A 16,921-nucleotide genomic window follows, 5' to 3' on the forward strand; every position below is an offset into this window, starting at 1 on the left:
ACTGATAGGTGAGGGTTACTATGAGACTGATAGGTGAGGGTTACTATGAGGCTGATAGGTAAGGGTTACTAGGAGGCTGATAGGTGAGGGTTACTATGAGGCTGATAGGTGATTGTTGCTATGAGGCTGATAGGTGAAGGTTACTATGAGGCTGATAGGTGATTGTTGCTATGAGGCTGATAGGTGAAGGTTACTAGGAGGCTGATAGGTGATTGTTGCTATGAGACTGATAGGTGAGGGTTACTGTGAGGCTGATAGGTGAGGGTTACTATGAGACTGATAGGTGAGGGTTACTATGAGACTGATAGGTGAGGGTTACTATGAGACTGATAGGTAAGGGTTACTGTGAGACTGATAGGTGAGGGTTACTATGAGACTGATAGGTGAGGGTTACTATGAGGCTGATAGGTGAGGGTTACTATGAGACTGATAGGTGAGGGTTACTATGAGGCTGATAGGTGAGGGTTACTATGAGACTGATAGGTGAGGGTTACTATGAGACTGATAGGTGAGGGTTACTATGAGGCTGATAGGTAAGGGTTACTAGGAGGCTGATAGGTGAGGGTTACTATGAGGCTGATAGGTGATTGTTGCTATGAGGCTGATAGGTGAAGGTTACTATGAGGCTGATAGGTGATTGTTGCTATGAGGCTGATAGGTGAAGGTTACTAGGAGGCTGATAGGTGATTGTTGCTATGAGACTGATAGGTGAGGGTTACTGTGAGGCTGATATGTGAGGGTTACTATGAGACTGATAGGTGAGGGTTACTATGAGACTGATAGGTGAATGTTACTATGAGACTGATAGGTGAGGGTTACTATGAGGCTGATAGGTGATTGTTGCTATGAGACTGATAGGTGAGGGTTACTATGAGGCTGATAGGTGATTGTTGCTATGAGGCTGATAGGTGAAGGTTACTAGGAGGCTGATAGGTGATTGTTGCTATGAGACTGATAGGTGAGGGTTACTGTGAGGCTGATGGGTGAGGGTTACTGTGAGACTGATGGGTGAGGGTTACTATGAGACTGATGGGTGAGGGTTACTATGAGACTGATAGGTGAGGGTTACTGTGAGACTGATAGGTGAGGGTTACTATGAGACTGATAGGTGAATGTTACTATGAGACTGATAGGTGAGGGTTACTATGAGGCTGATAGGTGATTGTTGCTATGAGGCTGATAGGTGAAGGTTACTAGGAGGCTGATAGGTGATTGTTGCTATGAGACTGATAGGTGAGGGTTACTGTGAGGCTGATATGTGAGGGTTACTATGAGACTGATAGGTGAGGGTTACTATGAGACTGATAGGTGAATGTTACTATGAGACTGATAGGTGAGGGTTACTATGAGGCTGATAGGTGATTGTTGCTATGAGACTGATAGGTGAGGGTTACTATGAGGCTGATAGGTGATTGTTGCTATGAGGCTGATAGGTGAAGGTTACTAGGAGGCTGATAGGTGATTGTTGCTATGAGACTGATAGGTGAGGGTTACTGTGAGGCTGATGGGTGAGGGTTACTGTGAGACTGATGGGTGAGGGTTACTATGAGACTGATGGGTGAGGGTTACTATGAGACTGATAGGTGAGGGTTACTGTGAGACTGATAGGTGAGGGTTACTATGAGACTGATAGGTGAATGTTACTATGAGACTGATAGGTGAGGGTTACTATGAGGCTGATAGGTGATTGTTGCTATGAGGCTGATAGGTGAAGGTTACTAGGAGGCTGATAGGTGATTGTTGCTATGAGACTGATAGGTGAGGGTTACTATGAGACTGATGGGTGAGGGTTACTATGAGGCTGATAGGTGAGGGTTACTATGAGACTGATAGGTGAGGGTTACTATGAGACTGATGGGTGAGGGTTACTATGAGACTGATAGGTGAGGGTTACTATGAGACTGATGGGTGAGGGTTACTATGAGGCTGATAGGTAAGGGTTACTGTGAGACTGATGGGTGAGGGTTACTATGAGACTGATAGGTGAGGGTTACTATGAGGCTGATAGGTGAGGGTTACTATGAGACTGATGGGTGAGGGTTACTATGAGGCTGATAGGTGAGGGTTACTATGAGACTGATGGGTGAGGGTTACTATGAGGCTGATAGGTGAGGGTTACTATGAGACTGATGGGTGAGGGTTACTATGAGGCTGATAGGTGAGGGTTACTAGGAGACTGATGGGTGAGGGTTACTATGAGGCTGATAGGTGAGGGTTACTATGAGACTGATGGGTGAGGGTTACTATGAGACTGATAGGTGAGGGTTACTATGAGGCTGATAGGTGAGGGTTACTATGAGACTGATAGGTGAGGGTTACTATGAGACTGATGGGTGAGGGTTACTATGAGGCTGATAGGTAAGGGTTACTGTGAGACTGATAGGGTGAGGGTTACTAGGAGACTGATGGGTGAGGGTTACTATGAGACTGATAGGTGAGGGTTACTATGAGACTGATGGGTGAGGGTTACTATGAGGCTGATAGGTGAGGGTTACTATGAGGCTGATAGGTGAGGGTTACTATGAGACTGATGGGTGAGGGTTACTATGAGACTGATAGGTGAGGGTTACTATGAGGCTGATAGGTGAGGGTTACTATGAGGCTGATAGGTAAGGGTTACTGTGAGACTGATGGGTGAGGGTTACTATGAGGCTGATAGGTGAGGGTTACTATGAGACTGATAGGTGAGGGTTACTAGGAGACTGATGGGTGAGGGTTACTATGAGGCTGATAGGTGAGGGTTACTATGAGACTGATGGGTGAGGGTTACTATGAGGCTGATAGGTGAGGGTTACTATGAGACTGATGGGTGAGGGTTACTATGAGGCTGATAGGTGAGGGTTACTATGAGACTGATGGGTGAGGGTTACCATGAGTTGTTGTTTGTTGAGCTATGAAGAAATAGAAGAGATAAATACATACACAACTTCAGTACATGGTATGTGTGTGGACCCAGGAGTTAAACACACAATCCTGGTATTGCAAGCACCGTGCTTTACCAACTGCGCCATACAGGACCAGAGTCATGTCATATTCAAGAGAATGTGTGCTGGCCTTTGTTAATTTCTAGGAGAGGGTTACAGCAGTGAGACACTTGGGATGCAACCAGAAGTTTGATGGTACTGGACAAGAGTTTGCTCACGCCTGGTTCCTGGGAGACGTTCACTTTGATGATGATGAACATTTTACTGCACCTAACACTGGCAGTGGGATCAGCCTGCTCAAAGTGAGTTTGGGACAGGATGTTTTGATTCAAACATGATGGTATCTGTAATATCTGATGGACTTGTGATTTGTGTTGTACCTGCCTGCCTTCCCTGTGTTCATTTATAAGACAAACTACATTCATGTAAATATTAGAAAACCCAGAAAACCTCAGGGCTGAGTGAGCACTATCAGGTAGGAGACAGGTAGCCTAGTGGTTAAATGTCAGGGCTGAGTGAGAACTATCAGGTAGGAGACAGGTAGCCTAGTGGTTAAATGTCAGGGCTGAGTGAGCACTATCAGGTAGCCTAGTGGTTAAATGTCAGGGCTGAGTGAGAACTATCAGGTAGCCTAGTGGTTAAATGTCAGGGCTGAGTGAGAACTATCAGGTAGCCTAGTGGTTAAATGTCAGGGCTGAGTGAGAACTATCAGGTAGCCTAGTGGTTAAATGTCAGGGCTGAGTGAGAACTATCAGGTAGCCTAGTGGTTAAATGTCAGGGCTGAGTGAACACTATCAGGTAGCCTAGTGGTTAAATGTCAGGGCTGAGTGAGAACTATCAGGTAGCCTAGTGGTTAAATGTCAGGGCTGATTGAGAACTATCAGGTAGCCTAGTGGTTAAATGTCAGGGCTGAGTGAGAACTATCAGGTAGCCTAGTGGTTAAATGTCAGGGCTGATTGAGAACTATCAGGTAGCCTAGTGGTTAAATGTCAGGGCTGAGTGAACACTATCAGGTAGCCTAGTGGTTAAATGTCAGGGCTGATTGAGAACTATCAGGTAGCCTAGTGGTTAAATGTCAGGGCTGAGTGAGAACTATCAGGTAGCCTAGTGGTTAAATGTCAGGGCTGATTGAGCACTATCAGGTAGCCTAGTGGTTAAATGTCAGGGCTGATTGAGAACTATCAGGTAGCCTAGTGGTTAAATGTCAGGGCTGATTGAGAACTATCAGGTAGCCTAGTGGTTAAATGTCAGGGCTGATTGAGAACTATCAGGTAGCCTAGTGGTTAAATGTCAGGGCTGAGTGAGCACTATCAGGTAGCCTAGTGGTTAAATGTCAGGGCTGAGTGAGAACTACCAGGTAGCCTAGTGGTTGGGCCAGTACCTGAAAAGTGAATGGTTTGAGTCCCCAAGTTGACTAGGTGAAAAATCTGTCAGTGTGCCCTTAATCAAGGTACTTAACCCTAATTGCTCCTATAAATTAGTCAAATGTAATTAACCCTGAATACTACCGTTGTTTTTCCATCCGTCAGGTGGCAGTGCATGAGATAGGCCACGTCCTGGGCCTGCCTCACATCTACAGGACTGGTTCCATTATGCAACCCAGTTACCTGCCCCAGGAATCAGGCTTCGAGATAAACTGGATGGACAGGAAGGCCATACAGCACCTCTATGGTAGGAGAGAGCCACTGTATGTGAAAGTTGTGGAACAATTACCACCTAGTGGACGAAACAGGAATATACTGCCTGCTTACCTACCTATACCTGCTTACCTACCATCTATCTGTCTGTCTGTCTGGCTGCCTGGCTTTCTGTCAACTCCACTTCTATCTGTTTGTCTGGTCTGTTTCCCTCTAGGGGACTGTAAGGTTCAACACATTGTCTGGTCTGTTTCCCTATAGGGGACTGTAAGGTTCAACACATTGTCTGGTCTGTTTCCCTCTAGGGGACTGTAAGGTTCAACACATTGTCTGGTCTGTTTCCTTCTAGGGGACTGTAAGGTTCAACACAGTGTCTGGTCTGTTTCCTTCTAGGGGCCTGTAAGGTTCAACACATTGTCTGGTCTGTTTCCCTCTAGGGGACTGTAAGGTTCAACACATTGTCTGGTCTGTTTCCCTCTAGGGGACTGTAAGGTTCAACACATTGTCTGGTCTGTTTCCTTCTAGGGGACTGTAAGGTTCAACACATTGTCTGGTCTGTTTCCTTCTAGGGGACTGTAAGGGTTCAACACAGTGTCTGGTCTGTTTCCCTCTAGGGGACTGTAAGGGCCAGTTCAACACAGTGTCTGGTCTGTTTCCCTCTAGGGGACTGTAAGGGCCAGTTCAACACAGTGTCTGGTCTGTTTCCTTCTAGGGGACTGTAAGGTTCAACACAGTGTCTGGTCTGTTTCCTTCTAGGGGACTGTAAGGGCCAGTTCAACACAGTGTCTGGTCTGTTTCCCTCTAGGGGACTGTAAGGGCCAGTTCAACACATTGTCTGGTCTGTTTCCTTCTAGGGGACTGTAAGGTTCAACACAGTGTCTGGTCTGTTTCCCTCTAGGGGACTGTAAGGTTCAACACAGTGTCTGGTCTGTTTCCTTCTAGGGGCCTGTAAGGTTCAACACATTGTCTGGTCTGTTTCCTTCTAGGGGACTGTAAGGTTCAACACAGTGTCTGGTCTGTTTCCCTCTAGGGGGCTGTAAGGTTCAACACATTGTCTGGTCTGTTTCCCTCTAGGGGACTGTAAGGTTCAACACATTGTCTTGTCTGTTTCCCTCTAGGGGCCTGTAAGGTTCAACACATTGTCTGGTCTGTTTCCTTCTAGGGGCCTGTAAGGTTCAACACATTTGTCTGTTTCCTTCTAGGGGGCTGTAAGGTTCAACACATTGGTCTGTTTCCTTCTAGGGGGCTGTAAGGTTCAACACATTGGTCTGTTTCCTTCTAGGGGGCTGTAAGGTTCAACACATTGGTCTGTTTCCTTCTAGGGGACTGTAAGGTTCAACACATTTGTCTGTTTCCTTCTAGGGGGCTGTAAGGTTCAACACAGTGTCTGGTCTGTTTCCCTCTAGGGAGGTTCAACACATTGTCTTGTCTGTTTCCCTCTAGGGGGACTGTAAGGTTCAACACATTGTCTGGTCTGTTTCCCTCTAGGGAGGTTCAACACATTGTCTGGTCTGTTTCCCTCTAGGGGACTGTAAGGTTCAACACATTGTCTGGTCTGTTTCCTTTGAGGGGGCTGTAAGGTTCAACACAGTGTCTGGTCTGTTTCCTTTGAGGGGGCTGTAAGGTTCAACACATTGTCTGGTCTGTTTCCTTCTAGGGGACTGTAAGGTTCAACACAGTGTCTGGTCTGTTTCCTTCTAGGGGGCTGTAAGGTTCAACACATTGTCTGGTCTGTTTCCCTATAGGGGACTGTAAGGTTCAACACATTGTCTGGTCTGTTTCCCTCTAGGGGACTGTAAGGTTCAACACATTGTCTGGTCTGTTTCCCTATAGGGGCCTGTAAGGTTCAACACATTGTCTGGTCTGTTTCCTTCTAGGGGACTGTAAGGTTCAACACATTGTCTGGTCTGTTTCCCTCTAGGGGACTGTAAGGTTCAACACATTGTCTGGTCTGTTTCCCTATAGGGGCCTGTAAGGTTCAACACATTGTCTGGTCTGTTTCCCTCTAGGGGACTGTAAGGCCAGTTCAACACATTGTCTGGTCTGTTTCCCTATAGGGGCCTGTAAGGTTCAACACATTGTCTGGTCTGTTTCCCTATAGGGAACTGTAAGGGCCAGTTCAACACAGTGTCTGGTCTGTTTCCCTCTAGGGGGCTGTAAGGGCCAGTTCAACACAGTGTCTGGTCTGTTTCCCTCTAGGGGACTGTAAGGGCCAGTTCAACACAGTGTCTGGTCTGTTTCCCTCTAGGGGACTGTAAGGTTCAACACATTGTCTGGTATGTTTCCCTCTAGGGGGCTGTAAGGGCCAGTTCAACACAGTGTCTGGTCTGTTTCCCTCTAGGGGGCTGTAAGGGCCAGTTCAACACAGTGTCTGGTCTGTTTCCCTCTAGGGGACTGTAAGGGCCAGTTCAACACAGTGTCTGGTCTGTTTCCCTCTAGGGGACTGTAAGGGCCAGTTCAACACAGTGTCTGGTCTGTTTCCCTCTAGGGGGCTGTAAGGGCCAGTTCAACACAGTGTCTGGTCTGTTTCCCTCTAGGGGACTGTAAGGGCCAGTTCAACACAGTGTCTGGTCTGTTTCCCTCTAGGGGGCTGTAAGGGCCAGTTCAACACAGTGTCTGGTCTGTTTCCCTCTAGGGGACTGTAAGGGCCAGTTCAACACAGTGTCTGGTCTGTTTCCCTCTAAGGGACTGTAAGGTTCAACACAGTGTCTGGTCTGTTTCCCTATAGGGGACTGTAAGGTTCAACACAGTGTCTGGTCTGTTTCCTTTGAGGGGGCTGTAAGGTTCAACACATTGTCTGGTCTGTTTCCTTCTAGGGGGCTGTAAGGTTCAACACATTGTCTGGTCTGTTTCCCTCTAGGGGACTGTAAGGTTCAACACATTGTCTGGTCTGTTTCCCTCTAGGGGGCTGTAAGGTTCAACACAGTGTCTGGTCTGTTTCCCTCTAGGGGACTGTAAGGGCCAGTTCAACACAGTGTTTGACTGAATCAGGAAGGAGCGATCCCAATACGGTGAGGTGGTGATTCGTTTCAACACCTACTTCATGAGGGACGGTTGGTACTGGCTCTATGAGAACAGGTAAAAATGGACAAATAATGACAATCTTAAAGTTGACCTTTCCGTTAGTCAGCACCTCTTCAACGACTTTGGGTGTGTGTCAATTAATTCCTACAGACCAACAACTATATATGTATATTTTGAAAACAATGAGATAGACTTCATTATAAAAAGTATGGAAAAGAGGTTGAAATATTTATATATATATATATACAGTACCAGTCAAAAGTTTTTGAACACCTACTCATTCAAAGATTTTGGTTTATTTTTACTATTTCCTACGTTGTAGAATAATAGTGAAGACATCAAAACTATGAAATTACACATATGGAATCATGTGCCAACTTGAGGCCTGTTATTGTGAAGTGGAAACCTCTAAGAGTAATAACGGCTAAGCGGCAAAGTGGTAGGCCATTTAAGCTCACAGAACGGGACCAGCGAGTGCTGAAACACGTACCTGTACGTTACACGTACTGTGTAACGTTCATTCCTCGGCTCTGAAAGTGGCCCGTCGCTGAGAGGGGGGGCTATGAGGGAACTGTGGGATTAGGGGAGCCTGGACCCAGATCGGTCTGCACTCTTACCAACTCCAAACATGACACTGAGTGAGGAGCACAGACTGACCCTGTGGCTATGACAACAGAGTACCCAAAGTGACCGCTGGTTGACTAGGAATCTGACTTATATTCTATTATATTATAAGATGTATTAGTCTACAACACATTTCATTCATTATGATAACTATTGTTAACTATTATCAACCTTGTACATGTCAACAATATATATTTAGTTGTTTCAAAAACATTGTTGTTATTTTAATAGTTTACACACAGGTCGTTGAAGACAATAATGCCTTTTGGAATGTTCTTGTTTTTTTCTATGTTGTAAAAGTTTTATTTATATAAAATCAGTTGTATTATATAGACTGAGTTTAATTGACAAAAACAAACTCTGAAAACACCGTTTTTTATTAGGCTGAGATCAGAAACATGTTCCCTATTAAAGATTTGTAACAACAACAAAAAATGCTGCTGTTGTCTTTGTGTGATTGGCTTCATTTATCAATACCACAGAACACATTCTGGAATGATTGATTGGTGAAATCTCTACGGTAACAGCAAATTCTAAACATGGGGAGATTTTTTTTTCTGGTAAAATAATGAATAGGATGGCCGATTTTGTAAGATTTTATAAAGTTAAAATTGTCATTTGAATATCACTATTTCACTTTTTAGTGCCATTAAACTCTGTCCCTATTCAAACAGTTTTTTTTAGCAAGTATTCCTGCACAATACAGAAGGTAGGGTTAGCCGTATATTCAATTTATCACAATTTTTATGGAATTACTTTTGTGCCTTTATTATCAAGCAAACCTTTTGAATTCGAGAACAAAATGGTTAGTATTGCAAACATAAAATAATGATATTGAAGCAAAACATGAACTCACACTACATTGTCAGGTGTCCAACGTAAAGGTCGGTGTTTGAAAGCAACTTGGAATCGAAGAAAGCACCGAAACCACTGTGAAATCAGTGGAATCTCACATTTTACGATACACAAGTTGAAAAACCACGTGATCAAACAAAGGTTTCGGACGGTCATTGATCACGTGATAATGTTACCTTGAAACGAGCATCAGTACGTTGTGTTCGGATCAGTAGTGCTTTGAAAACTGCATCGAAGATCCTGTATCGATCGTCCCATCACTAGGGATCGCCATCACAACAGCAGCCTAACTACAACGGCCTGGCGATGATGTGTAGCTCAGACTCCAAGCCAAACTCTACAGAGTCCAGCCCCTGGGTCCTTCATATGTAGCCCTCTGCTTCATCTGGTCCATTTTCATTCCCCTCCTGGATCCTTCATCTACAGCCTTCAACATCATCCGGTATGAACATCCTTTTCTGACTGAAATTACGATTCTCTCAAGGTTGCTTTGATGTCCAAAAGATTTCAAATCGAAATTTTGTGATATGTAACTTTTAAGTTGCATATAATTGGAAAATGTCTACATCGGTCAGTCCAAAATTATTTTGGAATTATGTAATGGAAATACATTTATTTCCTGTCACGGTTTCTATGCCTTTCCTCAATAAATATTCTACAAACATTTCAATGTTTTGTCCTCAATTTGAGTAGCACCTCAATGTGAATACTGCTGTAGGCTTCAGCTACGGGGCTAGGAGTAGAGGTGGTTCAGAGAGAGAACACAAGGCTTCAGCTACAGGGCTAGGATTAGAGGTGGTTCAGAGAGAGAACACAAGGCTTCAACTACGGGGCTAGGAGTAGAGGTGGTTCAGAGACAACACAAGGCTTCAGCTACAGGGCTAGGAGTAGAGGTGGTTATTAGAGAGAACACAAGGCTTCAGCTACATGGCTAGGAGTAGAGGTGGTTCAGAGAGAACACAAGGCTTCAGCTACAGGGCTAGGAGTAGAGGTGGTTCAGAGAGAACACAAGGCTTCAGCTACATGGCTAGGAGTAGAGGTGGTTATTAGAGAGAACACAAGGCTTCAGCTACATGGCTAGGAGTAGAGGTGGTTCAGAGACAACACGAGGCTTCAGCTACAGGGCTAGGAGTAGAGGTGGTTCAGAGACAACACAAGGCTTCAGCTACAGGGCTAGGAGTAGAGGTGGTTCAGAGACAACACAAGGCTTCAGCTACAGGGCTAGGAGTAGAGGTGGTTCAGAGCGAACACAAGGCTTCAGCTACATGGCTAGGAGTAGAGGTGGTTCAGAGAGAGCACAAGGCTTCAGCTACAGGGCTTGGAGTAGAGATGGTTCAGAGAGAACACAAGGCTTCAGCTACATGGCTAGGAGTAGAGGTGGTTCAGAGACAACACAAGGGCTACATCCCACTTCTCCACCCTTCTCCTGAAGTGTGCACTTGAACACTCCTAGGATAGGTGTGAATGCATTGGCAGGAGGGAGTTTCCAGCATTGCTAAATCCATGCAAGTAGGTGTGTAGGTGCACACTTTGGGAGAAGGGTTGTGAATCGAGATGTAATTCACTCAGTAGCATGACTTTTAGGTCAAACTCATATTGGTTCTGCCTATGAGGAGAATCAGGGCCAAGTAATGACTTGTATTGACTTGCAACCATAGAGTTTGAAACTGTGCTTCTACATCTGCATTGCTTGCTGTTTGGGGTTTTAGGCTGGGTTTCTGGCTGATGTAAAAGGGTTTTTATAAATAAATGTGATTGATTGACTGTAGACACTATCTACCTCCATGCTTCCAACCATAGAGTTAGATACTGTAGATAGATACTACCTCCATGCTTCCAACCATAGAGTTAGATATTATAGATACTATCTACCTCCATGCTTCCAACCATAGAGTTAGATATTATAGACACTATCTACCTCCATGCTTCCAACTATAGAGTTAGATATTATAGATACTATCTACCTCCATGCTTCCAACCATAGAGTTAGATATTATAGACACTATCTACCTCCATGCTTCCAACCATAGTTAGATACTATAGATATATACTACCTCCATGCTTGCAACCTCCACCTCCTGTCTATCCAAGTAGCAGTAGGCCTACCTAATACAGGATACCAACCTCCACCTCCTATCTATCCAAGTAGCAGTAGGACTACCTAATACAGGATACCAACCTCCACCTCCTATCTATCCAAGTAGCAGTAGGACTACCTAATACAGGATACCAACCTCCACCTCCTATCTATCCAAGTAGCAGTAGGACTACCTAATACAGGATACCAACCTCCACCTCCTATCTATCCAATTAGCAGTAGGACTACCTAATATAGGATACCTACTATCAGCTGGTATAGATGAACTCCATGAGGATGAGCTTCTACCAGTGGAGGCTCCTCAGGAGGAAGAGGACGACCATCCTCCTCAGTGAACTTCATTTTTTTTCTAAATGGAAAACATCAAAAAAGTTATCCTTTTAAATAAAACTATACTAAATATAATAATGTCACAAAATAATTGTTCAAATTTAGGGTTGCAAAATTCCGGGAACTTTCAATAAATCCTGGTTGGAGAATTACGGATTTCCTGCTTATTCTGGGAAATCTCCAACCGGGAAAACCAGGGAATTTATTGAAAGTTCCCGGAATTTTGCAACCCTAATCAAAATACACTGTTTTGCAATGGTCTACAGTAGCCTCAACAGCACTCTGTAGGGTAGCACCATGGTTTAGCCAGAGCACAGCTAGCTTCTCTCCTCCTCTGTGTACATTGACTTCAATACAGAACCTAGGAGGCTCATGGTTCTCACCCCCTTCCATAGACTTACACAGTAACTGTGACAACTTCCGGAGGATGTCTTCCAACCTATCAGAGCTCTTGCAGCATGAACTGACGTTGTCCACCCAATCAAAGGATCAGACAATTAATCTAGTACTGAAAGCATAAGCTACTGCTAGCTAGCACTGTAGTTCATAAAATGTTGTGAGTAGTTTGCTCAAAGAGAGAGAAAGACACTAGTTGAACAGTTTTGAACAAAGTAGCAAGAGAGAGAGAGAGTAATTCTTTTTCACTTTCAGTTTCACTTACTTAGCTAGTAAATGCAGCTAGCTTATTTAACCTACTCAAACACCCTGCTCAAACAGAGAGATGCTACGTTAGCTAGCTGGCTATGACTATTCAAAACGACACTGGAACTCTTCCAAGTTGAGGTAAGTGGGAGGAGACGTAGCTGTGAAAAGTGGAGTGAGATCCTCGTTGACCCTCCTGAGGACCTTGAATCGGGCCCACTCCCCCTGCAGTGACTCCCCAGGAACCTCCCCAGCTCCTGGTTTATCCTCTCCATCTGCCTGTTAGACTGAGGGCGGTACCCGGAAGTGAGGCTGACCGTGACTCCCAGCTTCTCCGTGACGTGATTTGGGGACCACGGTCGGAGACAATGTCCTCCGGAAGGCCATAGTGCTGGAAGACCTGCTGGAACAGTGCCTCAGCGACCTGGAGAGAGGTAGGGAGACCAGAGAGAAGGATAAAACGGCAGGATTTAGAGAATCTATCCACAGCCACCAAAAGGGTGGTAAAAAAACATCAGAGGGGATATCAGTGACAAAATCAATGGACAGATGAGACCAGGGAAGCTGAGGCACGGGAAGGAGTTTCCCTGCTGGAGCATGTGGGGGAGATTTAGTTTGGACACATACCGAACAGGAGTTGACGTAGCGAGTGACGTCCTGCTCCAAGGTGGGCCACCAGTATTTTCCGGAGATAGATTGAATACTGCAGGGATACCTGGATGCCGAGCGACGACAGCTTTGTGCACCCAGGTCAGCAGCCGATTCCTTATCCCCGTGGGAATGTAGGTGTGCTCTGGAGGACAGGTAGTGATTGTGGGTTCCCTCTCCAGGGCCTGGCGAATGTCCATATCTACGTCCCAGACCACAGGGGCTACGACTCGAGAGGGTGGAATTATGGGTACACTGAGGGCAGGAACCTCTCCCGAATCGTAGAGACGGAACAGAGCATTGGCTTTGGTGTTTTTAGAACTTGGGCGATATGTCAGAGTGAAGTCGAATCTAGTGATAAAAGGGCCCACCTCGCTTGGTGAGGGTTCAGCCGCCTTGCTGTCCGTATGTACTCCAGGTTCCGATAGTCGGTGAGGATGACGAATGGGTCCTTGGCGCCCTCCAGCAAGTGTCTCCACTCCTCTAATGCAAACAGATACAATTTCTGTGGATTACCATGTTGCTGGGATAGGACAGCCCCCCATCAACCACTTCTGAAGAGTCCACCTCCATAAGGAACGGCAGCGTAGGATCTGGGTGTTTGAGCAACAGGGCGGAAAAATCCCTTCAGTAGGTGGAAGTCTTCATCGGCTGCAGGACTCCACCCCAACTTATGGAGACCACCCTTGAGAGGAGAGGCTATAGAGCTAAAGTTTTTGATGAAACGGCACCCCCAAAAACCGTTGTAACCCCTTTAGGGTGCTTATTATTTATTTCACCTTTATTTAACCAGGTAGGCCAGTTGAGAACAAGTTCTCATTTACAACTGGGACCTGGCCAAGATAAAGCATAGCAGTGTGACACAAACAACACAGAGTTACACATGGAATAAAGAAACGTACATTCAATAAAACAATAGAAAAAAATATATACACAGTGTGTGCAAATGAGGTAAGATTAGGGAGGTAAGGCAATAAATAGGCCGTAGTGGCGAAGTAATTACAATTTAGCAATTAAACACTGGAGTGATAGATGTGCAAGTAGAGATACTGGGGTGCAAAGGAGCAAAAAAACAAAAACAATATGGGGATGAGGTAGTTGGGTAGGCAATCTACAGATGGGCTATGTACAGGTGCAGTGATCTGTGAGCTGCTCTGACAGCTGATGCTTAAAGATAGTGAGGGAGATATGAGTCTCCAGCTTCAGTGATTTTTGCAATTCGTTCCAGTCATTGGCAACAGAGAACTGGAAGGAAAGGCGGCCAAAGGAGGAATAGGCTTTGGGGGTGACCAGTGAAATATACCTGCTGGAGCGCGTGCTACGGGTGGGTGCTGCTATGGTGACCAGTGAGCTGAAATAAGGCGGGGCTTTACCTTTACCTACCACTAGGAGCACAGCCTCTGGTTGAGCGTCTTCCTGTTTGCTTATGGCTCATTGATTGCGTTATTAGTGCCAGCATCGGTTTGTGGTGGTAAATAGACGGCTACGAATAATATAGATGAAACTCTCTCGGTAGATAGTGTGGTCTACAGCTTATCATGAGATACTCTTCCTCAGGCGAGAAAAACCTCAAGACGTCTTTAGATTTCGTGCGCCAGCTGTTGTTTACAAATACACATAGACCGCCACTCCTTGTCTTACCAGAGGCCGCTGTTCTATCCTGCCCGAAAAAGCTCAAAATCCTCCAGCTGTATGTTATTCATGTCGTCGTTCAGCCACGACTCAGTGAAACTTAAGATATTACAGTTTTTAATGTCCCGTTGGTAGGATATACGTGCTCGTAGCTCGTCTATTTTATTATCCAATGATTGTATACGTTGGCTAATAGGACCGATGGTAAAGGGAGATTACCCACTCGCAGTAGGATCCTTACAAGGCACCCCGACCATCGTCCCCAATATCTCCGTCTCTGTCTCCTGCCAATGACGGGGATATGGGCCTTGTCGGGCGTCTGGAGTAAATCCTTCCCGTCCGACTCGTTAAAGAAAAAGTATTCCTCCAGTACAGGGTGAGTAATCGCTGTCCTGATATCTAGATGCTCTTTTCGAGGTCATAAGACACGGAGGCAGAAACATTATGTACAAAAATGAGTTACAAATAACGCGGGGGGAAAAAAACCGCACACAATAAGCACAATTGGTTAGGAGGTCGTAAAACGGCAGCCATCTCCTCCTCCACCGTTATCTTGTGTGTGTTTATATATCACAAAGCACCACCACACATTGACTCATCAATATGTTAGTTGAGAAGCACTCTATTGATTAATTCCCCTCATCTTGACACATTCATCTCCTGTTGGGTCTCAGATAACTGGTAGTGCTGCTCCAGGTGCTGCTCCATCCAGGTGCTGCTCCATGCAGATGCTGCTCCATCCAGGTGCTGCTCCATCCAGATGCTGCTCCATCCAGGTGCTGCTCCATCCAGGTGCTGCTCCATCCAGGTGCTGCTCCATCCAGGTGCTGCTCCATCCAGGTGCTGCTCCATCCAGGTGCTGCTCCATCCATAGGCTTTATTTATAAAGTGAAGTAGAAATCAATTACAGAGCAGAGAGAGAGAGAGAGAGGGGGGGGGGAAGAGTTACGTACTGGCATGGTAATTGGAGCCGCGCCGTGTCTGGAAAACCTCTTCCTGCTTTCAACCAGCATACAAATCAATTTACTGATTCATATATTTTTCCTGTTGAGAATATGCTCATTTCCTGAGGCAATATGTGGTGGTGCTTTGTGATATATAAACACACACACACATATACAGTGGGGGGGAAAAGTTTTTGATCCCCTGCTGATTTTATACGTTTGCCCACTGACAAAGAAATGATCAGTCTATAATTTTAATGGTAGGTTTATTTGAACAGTGAGAGACAGAAAAACAATAGCATTGATGCTATGGACTGGCCCGCCCGTTCCCCAGACCTGAATCCAATTGAGCACATCTGGGACATCATGTCTTGCTCCATCCACCAACGCCACGTTGCACCACAGACTGGCGTTGCACAAAGGCAGAGGTAGCGGTCCTGCTGCTGGGTTGTTGCCCTCCTACGGCCTACCTGAGCCACTTGTGTGGGTTGTAGACTCCGTCTCATGCTACCACTAGAGTGGGGGTGTCTTGCTAATTGCCTATAATTTCCACCTGTTGTCTATTCCATCTGCACAACAGCACGTGAAATTTATTGTCAATCAGTGTTGCTTCCTAAGTGGACAGTTTGATTTCACAGAAGTAAGATTGACTTGGAGTTACATTGTGTTGTTTAAGTGTTCCCTTTATTTTTTTGAGCAGTATATATACACACAGAGAGAGAGACACTCACAGCACCAGGCGGAAGGTTAGTGGCGCCTTAATTGGGGAGGAAGGGCTCGTGGTAACGGCTGGAGCGGGAATCAGTGGAACGGCATCAAACACATCAGACACGTGGTTTCCATGGTTTCCGTGTGTTTGATACCCTTCCATTCGCTCCGTTCCGGCTGTTATTATGAGCCGTCGTCTGATGCAACACACACAAACGCACACAGCACATACAACTCTCTTCTGACCGGCAGTTTCTCTCTTCCAGTCAGAGAGAAGCAGAAGGGGAAACCAAATTGAATTAGCTTTTTCCTCAGTCTTGGCCGCTTGACAGTTTCAACCATATGGATGAATCTTCTGGATTGACCAGCAGAGGGCAGTGTCAACACATGGAATTAATCAGGTCTAGACGTTACTTCACCTGAGCATACGCTGCCCAGAGCAATAAAAACCTACTTACGGATCAGAAGAAACTTGTTCTCTCCTGATAGCGGAAACAGCATAATGTTATGGCCGATTTTTTACATGCTTTATACATTCTATAGACCCATTCCAAATCCGTGGGAAATGGTGCACTTTAACCTTTATTTAATTAAGCTAGTCAGTTAAAGAACAAATTCTTATTTACAAAACCCAGACAATGCTGAGCCAATTGTGCGCCGCCCTATGGGATTCCCAATCACAGCCGGATGTGATACAGACTGGATTCGAACCAGGGACTGTAGTGACGCTTTTTGCGCTGAGACGCAGTGCCTTAGACCGCTGTGCCACTCGGGAGCGTTACAGCGTGATTGTTAGTGAAGACAACATTGACAGTAAACGCTGCATATGGAATACAGAATTTACCTGACAGTTTT

General features: G+C 45.5%; 1 long non-coding RNA gene across 1 annotated transcript; it reads left to right on the plus strand.

The window, feature by feature from the left end:
- The first annotated feature begins 2,870 nt into the window (after positions 1 to 2,870).
- Positions 2,871 to 7,798, plus strand: LOC106595834 (uncharacterized). Its single transcript, XR_006756940.1, has 3 exons — positions 2,871 to 3,226; positions 4,454 to 4,595; positions 7,510 to 7,798. It is a non-coding gene; the product is annotated as an uncharacterized lncRNA (long non-coding RNA).
- The last annotated feature ends 9,123 nt before the right edge of the window (positions 7,799 to 16,921 follow it).

Source organism: Salmo salar, chromosome ssa01 (assembly GCF_905237065.1).
Source record: "Salmo salar chromosome ssa01, Ssal_v3.1, whole genome shotgun sequence".
Lineage (NCBI taxonomy): Eukaryota > Metazoa > Chordata > Actinopteri > Salmoniformes > Salmonidae > Salmo > Salmo salar.